Genomic DNA, 9150 nt, shown 5'->3' with positions numbered 1-9150 from the left:
AGTCAAGAAAGTATGAGCCGAAATGAGAAAATGGAGTGCTTAAGGAAAGATGAAACCATCATAGTTTGTTATGCCCTACCTTGATCCAAAAGCCTTCATTACATCCCTGCTAAAGCCCTATATGATTTCAAGTTGAGTGAGCTTACATTAGTGGTGATTTACATAAGGGGTAAGCTTATGGTACTTAGAGTCGAACTTGTGGCATTATTTTGAGAGTGATGAGCGCACTTCTTCACAATCCTTATTTGGGTGTTAAATTCTAAAAAATGAGATTTGCTCATGGAGAGTAGAGGAGGAGGAGGAGGAGTTTGGGATCCATAATGACCTATGTGAGAGAGCGAGCTTCCTTGATGAATTGGGTCAACTCTTGATGCTCTAGTGTCACATTAGAACTATGGAACTCAAAAGGTCATAACATGACGTTGTTGATAATTCATTTGTGTTGAGGGTAATTATTAGTCCCAATTGATGCTTGATGAAGTCACCTTAGGCCAGTTCAAATATCCTTTTCTTTTTCTAGTGGCGGTGAGAATTACCTTATTTGCTTGAGGACAAGCAAAAGCTTAAGTTTGGGGGAATTGATAAGTAGGGATTTTAGCCTATTAATTGCTCTCTTTTACTTGTGTTTTGGGCCAAAAGTGCTTGAAGGTATTCCGAAAACTAACTTAATATGCTTGCTTGCAGGGATTGTTCAAAATTAGCCAAAGGAGCCATAATCAACTCATAAAGGAGTCAAAACTTGAATAAAAATCAAGATTGGGCCAAGAGGTGGGGAAGTGGACCGCGACAAAAACAATGCGGCTGCGAAAGTATCAACGCGGACGCGGCCATTACTTCGAGGTCCGCAATATCAAGAATCAGAGAGATAGTTTTTTGGGCACAAACATGAACGCGGACCGCGACAAGAAGATGCGGCCGCGAAAGTACCAGCACGGCCGCAGTGGGAATTCCGCGGACCGTGGTTGCTAAAGTTCAGAGAGTGCATAATTCAAGCAAAAATGAGAAGGACGGTCCGTGTCAAAGTTACGCGGTAGCGAAAGTTTCTCACGCGGACGCGGTGGAAATTACGCGGTCTGCGAAAAAAGGTTCAACCCAGGTCCAGATGTGAAGAAATGTAGACCGCGATCAGAATTACGCGCCGCGAAACTTCCGCAGGGGTATTTTTGTCCGAAAATTTTAGCTTAGCATAAATAGATCTTTTTGTCAATTTTAGGTTATGTTATGTTTTTGCTGAGTACGTAAGACGGCTAGGATTTCCTTTTTGGGAAATTTTGTACAAGATTTACTTTATAACATTAGATTTTCATATTTTAATTTAGTAATATGGATTATATCTTCTCTTTATTTTTAATTTCTGCTATTATTATGAGTAGCTAGACCCATAGCTAGGGCTGTGACTCAATCCTAGTGTGGGTATTTAATGGTTCTTGAATTTTAGGGATTGATTGTTTATGGGTTAGTGATATTTAGCCTAGTTTATGCTAGAATTGTAGAATTAGTGGTTGCAAACACTGATTCATGCCTTTGTAACTTAGGCTCTTCTTGAGAAAGAGAGACTAAGTCTAGAAAAACTAGGCTAACAAGGAATTGGGGTGAACTCAAGAAATTGATAGCCCCAATAAAAGGGTTAAACCTAGAGATAGTGATACCCGACTTGAGCTAATATCACTTGTATTGCATGAATACCCATTTGGACTTGAGAAAGCCAAATCGGGAAAAATCACTCAAACTACCGAGAGGTATAGAGTGAGTACTTGGGTGTGATAGCTATAGTACGACCCCAATCAAAACAAAATCGCCCTAGATTCTTGAAACCAATTAGATATCCATATAGGCGGAAGTCACTACCTTAGTCCTTTTAAACACTTGAAAGCTATCATAAAAAATATTGTACTTAGCTTTAATCTTATCATACAATAGAAATAGAAATAGAAGTAGAATCAACACCATCATGTTTGGAAGTGCAATTAGGAATAACACACACATCTAGATTTAGATAAATACCTAATTCCAAATCAATTAACTCCCTGTGGAATTCGATCCCGACCTTGTTGGGTAAAACTGCATCGACCATCCTCGCTACTCAATAGTGGTGTAGGTTTGGCACTAATCACTTATGAGTGGTGATTCCCGGTGGGATCCCTATCATGTCAAGATGGGACCAAGAGAAACAGTCTATGTTAGCTATAAGAAATTGAATAAGTTTTTTCCTGAGCTCGGGATCTAAACTCGTGCCCAGGTATACCTTTCGTACGGGCAGATATTCGTTTAGTATGACTTGCTCTAGTTCTTCGACCGTAGATTGAGTAGCTTTGGAATCATCGGGGACCACGAAGGATCGAGAGATCCCATGTTCATCATCTTCGTCAGTCTTACGATTCTCTAATTGGGTCGGAGCTGACGTTTGTGATTGCTATTTGGTATTCCGTTCTTCCTTCGAACCCGATCCCTTTGCCGATGATAGTGAAGATATCAGAGTTGTTTCTTCGATGACAAATATTTCTCTTGCGGCCGGTTGTTCTCCATAAACTGTTTTGACTCCTTCCGATGTTGGGAATTTCAGAACCTGGTGGAGGGTCGAAGGTACAACTCTCATATTGTGGATCCACGGCCTTCCAAAAAAGGCGTTGTACCTCATATCGCCTTCAATTACATGAAACTTTGTTTCCTGGATGGTTCCGACCACGTTTATTGGCAGAATTATCTCGCCTTTGGTAGTTTCACATGCCATATTGAATCCGTTTAGAACCAAGGTTGCGGGTACGACCTGGTCCTGCAGGCCGAGCTCATTTATGACCTTCAATCTAATAATGTTGGCCGAGCTACCTGGATCAATTAACACACATTTAACTTTAGTTTTATTCATAAGTACAGATATTACTAGTGCGTCATTGTGAGGTTGCACGATTCCTTCTGCATCTTCTTTATTAAAAGACATGGTTCCTATGGGTGCGTAATCTTGAGTTCGAGATTATTTTTCTCTTATAACCGACATCTTAGTGCGTTTAAGCACCAACCCCTGATGGGTATCGATCCCACCGAAGATCATATGGATGATGTGTTGTGGCTCTTCTTGTTCATTCCGTATGTTGAAATCCCTATTTTTGAAATGATTTTTGGCCATGTCACTTAAAAATTCTTGAAGATGCCCTTTATTGAATAATCGGTCAACCTCCTCTCTTAATTGCCTGCAACTTTCCGTTCTGTGGCAATGAGTGCCATGATATTCACACATTTGATTGGGATTCCTCTGGGCAGGATTGGTCTATCAGAACTACAAAATTGACTAACAATGAGGCCGAGTATGAAGCCATGGTTGCAGGTTCTCGAACTAGCTAGAAGCTTGGGAGCGGAGGTCGTAGAGGCTAAGTGTGATTTCTTCCTCGTGGTAAACCAAGTTAACGGGATTTTCAAAGTCCGAGAAGATCGAATGCAGAGGTACTTGGATAAATTACAGGTGACTCTACATCGATTTAAGGAATGAACTTTGCAACATGTACCCCGAGAACAGAACAGCGAGGCCGACGCCCTTGTAAACTTAGGTTCATAGGTCGAAGATGACGAACTCAACTCGGGGACTGTCGTACAACTCATAAGATCGGTGATCAAAGAAGGTCACGTCAAAATAAACTCCACGAGTTTAATCTGGGATTAGAGAAACAAATATATAGAGTACTTCAAGAACGGGAAGCTTCCATCAGGTCCAAAAGAATCTAGAGCTTTGCGCATAAAGGCAGCACAGTTCACCCTATTCGAAGACAGAACGCTGTTTAGAAGAACGTTTGATGGACCATTGGCAATATGTTTGGGACCGGGAGATACCGATCACATCCTACGGGAAATTCACGAAGGTACCTGTGGAAACCATTCCGGTGCCGATTGGCTGGTCCACAAAGTAATCAGAGCATGGTATTATTGGACCGATATGGGTAAGGATGCAAGGGAGTTCGTTCGAAAATGTGACAAGTGCCAAAGACATGCGCCCATGATTCATCAACTCGGGGAGCTACTCCACTCGATCCTATATCCATGGCCTTTCATGAAATGGGGAATGGACATCGTCGGCCCCCTCCCATCAGCCCCAGGTAAAGCTCAGTTTATTTTATTTATGACTGATTATTTCTCTAAATAGGTTGAAGCACAAGCTTTTGAGAAAGTCAGAGAAAAAGAAGTGATAGACTTCATTTGGGACCACATCATATGTCGATTCGGGATGCCATCCGAGATTGTATGTGATAATGGAAAATAATTCATCGGCAGCAAAGTAACTAAATTTCTTGAGGATCACAAGATCAAAAGGATCCTATCAACATTGTATCATCCCAGCGGGAACGGGCAAGCCGAATCGACCAACTAAACCATCATCGTACTAAAAGTTGAAAAATCATATCGTTTCTCGCCACATTTCTTTCCGAGAAACGAGGGGACTATCTGTATACGGTCAAAACTGAGTTTGCTCATCGTGTAATTAGTTAAGATTGGAACATGATGGACCGAAGGTCATCATTATAATATCGAGATGAGATGTGAAGCCGGGTTATCGAGCTCAAGATCCAGACTAATCAATACCGAGCTCGAGTCCATATCGAGCTATGATGTGAAGTGGTGTTATCGAGCTCAAGATCCAGAGACCGATCAATACCGAGCTGGAGTCAATATCGAGCTCGAGATCCAGAGACCGACCAATACCAAGACCAACCAAGATCGAGCCAAGAGATAAAGAGCCGTTGTAGCCGCACTAGGGGTGAGAATCTCGGCGGGAATTAAGGAAAAGCTAATTAACTAATCTATCATGGGATCTCCACTATGTATTTTTAACTATATCCAAAGTAGGATTCTTCCACTATATTAAGAGTGGCTATCAATTCTGGAAGGGGGCATCCATAGATAGATACACTCTTGCATTTCAAATATTATTAAGATTTACACACATATAGTAAAGATTATCCTTTTTCGGTCTTTGGACATTGATTCATCTTGTTCATTTATAAATCATTCTCTACTCAATTTAGGTTTGTATTCGTTCCTTTTTACAGTCAATATTTGATATATTTCAACTTATTTTTTCGATTTCTACCAAGTTATGCCACGTATCCTTAGAACCACGTATAAATTCAACTCTATCCGTTTTTCGGGTAAACAGTCTTAGCTTCATTTCCAACTGGAGTAATAAGTATGAAATTCAGCTTCGAAAACACCCTTTTGTGTCGGGCCATTTCATATATACATGTAATATTTATTTATTTATTTTTAAAAATACTACGTATATACATCTAGTAGACATCACTTATAGAATACAAATTAATTATTAGCTATGATAAGAAGGTGAAAAACTGTTACATAACTATTCTATCCCCAAATTGTCTAAACTCGATACATAGACAAATTGTGACAATTACAGATCGCTCGAATGCTTATAATGTAAATTTATGTGTTAAAAAGTGTTTAGTCAAACACCTTATAGCTTTATGTTAGAATAAACGAAAAAATCTTAGCTTTACTTTAGTAAAAAACATATATACTCGTATGTGAAATAATATAATGGAAAATTTTCCACGTATGTGCTCTTGACCAAAATATGCAGAGAGAGGGAGCCTTATCGGAATCACAGGACTTCAACTTCACACAAATAAAGAAGGCAGGAATCACGAAAAGATTCAAAGTCTATCAATCTCTTTCAGTATTCATGGGTTTAACTTCGAAAGTGCACTTCGAACTGCATTTCATGACACATTCTCCACCCATAACAGTGACCACATAGCTCCTACTTAATTTATGTTCACATATAAGTAAGAGGTAATGAGTTGCGGTACCGGGTTTATCTGAATATAGTACTTTGCTCGGACCATGAATTTATTTATATATAAGAATTTACTAAAATCGTAATAGTAAGTCTGGGCCCACAAATTTTATAAAATATAAAAGGTTCAATACTAATATTTTTAAATAATAGCCCATAAAACTTAAATTCTGAAGCCGACTTTGAGTTATCGGCCTAGCAAATTACTTTCCGCTTTAATTTATAGAGTTGCTCTGGCTACGTTGCATGAATTTCGTACAAGCACGTATTCCATAAGGGTGTGTGAGTTTATTATGACTACCAAATATGCTCCTTTTAAAATATTTTTTGGTTTTTCTTCATTTAAAAGAATATGAAAGCCAATTACTATAATTCTTATTAAGAAATTCAGACGTCACTCCTTGATTTACAGACGTAAAATTTGCATTCTTAAAACCTACATAAAGATAGTAGACGTATAAGTTACTCCACTATTTTGATGTAAATCCTAAGGAAAATAGTGTTTCCGTTTCAATTAATGTAATATAATTTGACTTGACATAAAGTTTAAAAAAATATTACTTTTAAAATTAATAATTTTAATCTATTTTAATATTTGCGTGCCTTAAAAAAATTTCATTAAGGATAAAAAAGATGTTTAGATTTATTTTTTTTCAAATATCATAATTTTTTTTTTTTGAATTAACTAATAAAAAAATATGTATACGTGAACCGGAACGAAAAGAGTGTTAAACAAACAGGAGGCCATTGTCGTCATTTAACACGGTAAGGCTACTACAGATCAAAATATCAAATGTGGGTAAAAACAAATGGGGTAATGTCATCTCTACGAGGAAAGAGATGGATAATTAATGAAGTGGGGTCCAGCGTAATAAATGAAGCCCAGATGTCCACGTTTAATTGATGGACACGTGTAAGAGATAACAGCCACGTCCAACCATATCCAGCCTGGCAATTACCAAACTCACGCTATAACCGTTTCTCCGGTTATGATTTTCTTCACTCTTTATGATTTTCTTTTGTATGTAAAAAGTTTCTAGTGGATCTGGGCTGGCGACTCTAATTGGGCCTGCTGACGACTCTGTCGGTTTGCGGTAAAGAGTCAAAATATATCTCTGTACTTTTAAAAATAATTTAAAAATATTATTCGTTAAACTATTGGGTTATATATGTCCATACCGTCATACTTTGGAACAAAAATATCCTTATTTTGGATATAGTTTAGATTAAAATGATCCATTTATTTTTACCCCAAATTTCAAATAAAGGGATCAGCTTTGTCTTCTCTCAGATTCCTTCCAAACCCTGAACCCAAACTCTGAAGTTAGTCAAAATGATGTTACTTTCAGCAACTTTTTTTATATGTTGAATTTCTTTCGTATAATGGGTGTTACACTGAGTGTTGGCAGAGACAACTAGTCTATTGCAATAATCTTCCCCCTCCGCCGCCACTTCCGAGAACTCAAAATAGATTAAAGTACCAAATAATTTGCCCTTAAACGTTTTATTGCTTTATGAAGCCAAAGTTAAGAAAAGATGTTACAAAAACAAAACATAAAAGAAGAAAGGAAAGACAACGAAGGAATTAAATGATTAAACTTCAATAGAATAAGTTCTTCAGAGATGTGAATAAATTAGATGATAATCAAGGGAAATAACAATTCAGAGCTGTAAAATGGGGTTCAACTTCATAAATTTCTCTTCTAATTTTTCGCTTCTTTCTGTTTCAACGGAGGGCAAAGTAAAATGGGGTTCTTTTTAACGTTAGGTACGTAATGTTGTATTTTACGTGGGGTGAAATTTGGGTCGGGTGGTGGGTTTCTTTTAAACAGATCGGATAAAAAAAGAAATGAGTCATTTTAATCTGGAGCTGACACGTCGAACTACATTCAAAATAAGGGTATTTTTGTTCCAAAGTATGACGGCAGGGGCATATATAACTCAATAGTATAACGAAGGGTATTTTAAAACCATTTTCGTAAGTACAAGGGTATATTTGGAATTTGCCGTTAATAGAACGGCATGTGGGCGCCTTCACATGCCATGATATGAGTTGTCCCTCCCTCATTAGTGATTATAAGTGCCATTAGAATTAGAAGAAAGGAATCTTACATATATATGTCCCATATAAGTTCTAACTTACCAACCTCTAGCCAGTTATCATACATTTATCAAAACTAGCCAGTCACATATAAAAATTAAAAACCCAAATAAATAAAATTCTTTCTCTCTGAGAATCACATGCAAAGATCTCCTTCCATATTTTTAAATGTGATAAGCAACATTAGATGCACGACGGAAAGCAAAATTTCATGGATGAGGTAGCAAACAAGGTGATGAAATACAAAAAATATATATACAAGATTCCAAAAATTTAAGCAAAAAAGGACCTTTTTCAGTGGGTATGGTTGAAATTCATTGAAAACATATAGATGAGTCAATATACAAATTTTGAGGAAGATTGGAGGTGATTTGGAATCAAAATTCATAGTTAAAATCGCGTTCAAAATTCATAGGTATACATGGATATACATGTGATACAAAAATAATACACAGTGTGATACATATATCTATTTTTTATGTTTCATCTTCTGCCTCAAATTTTCAATTCAAACCACCTCAAAACTCTGCCAAATCATCCCAAAACTAAGATTCAAACTCCTTAAGATGTACCCAATCTATTCTAATAACATACACTATAAAAAGTTAAAAATTGATATTTTTTTGCTACAAACAGCTAATTGGCTAATATTAGTTATATTTAATGAATTGGACAATTTTTATCATAAGCTACTTATGAATGAACATAGTTGGTATTTCCCTGGAAAGAATTAACATACATAGCCGTCCATCCAATCCCTTAAATTAAAATAATCGGTTAATATATAATAATGAATCTCGACGATCATTTATATTATATGTTAAAATGGAAATATACATCAACTTAATAATAATTAGTAAGAGTTTATATAAATGCATTGTATAATGAGATTTTTTCCTTCCTATACAATATTTAAAACTTATCTACTAAAATTGTTCTAATTTTGTATATTACCCGCCCTAAACAATTTTGTATATTACCCGCCCTAAATAAGGATTACTTATAAATTATATACATTCCACCTTAAAAGGCTCCCAATCTATTATTAGTGCCTTAAATTAGGGGATTCTTTGCTTGAAAAAAGGCATAACTGAAGGAAACAATGGTGTTAACCATGTTTGAGTATCCGATGGTAGCAATAACAACTCCTGTCATCGGAAAAGTATAGGCCTGGAGTATACAATCCTAGATCGTGCTGAGTTGTTGGAATAACTTGAGTGATATGCAAGATTGACTTGAACATCAAGTG

Source organism: Nicotiana tabacum, chromosome 17 (assembly GCF_000715075.1).
Source record: "Nicotiana tabacum cultivar K326 chromosome 17, ASM71507v2, whole genome shotgun sequence".
NCBI lineage: Eukaryota > Viridiplantae > Streptophyta > Magnoliopsida > Solanales > Solanaceae > Nicotiana > Nicotiana tabacum.
This window is presented reverse-complemented; position numbering follows the sequence as displayed.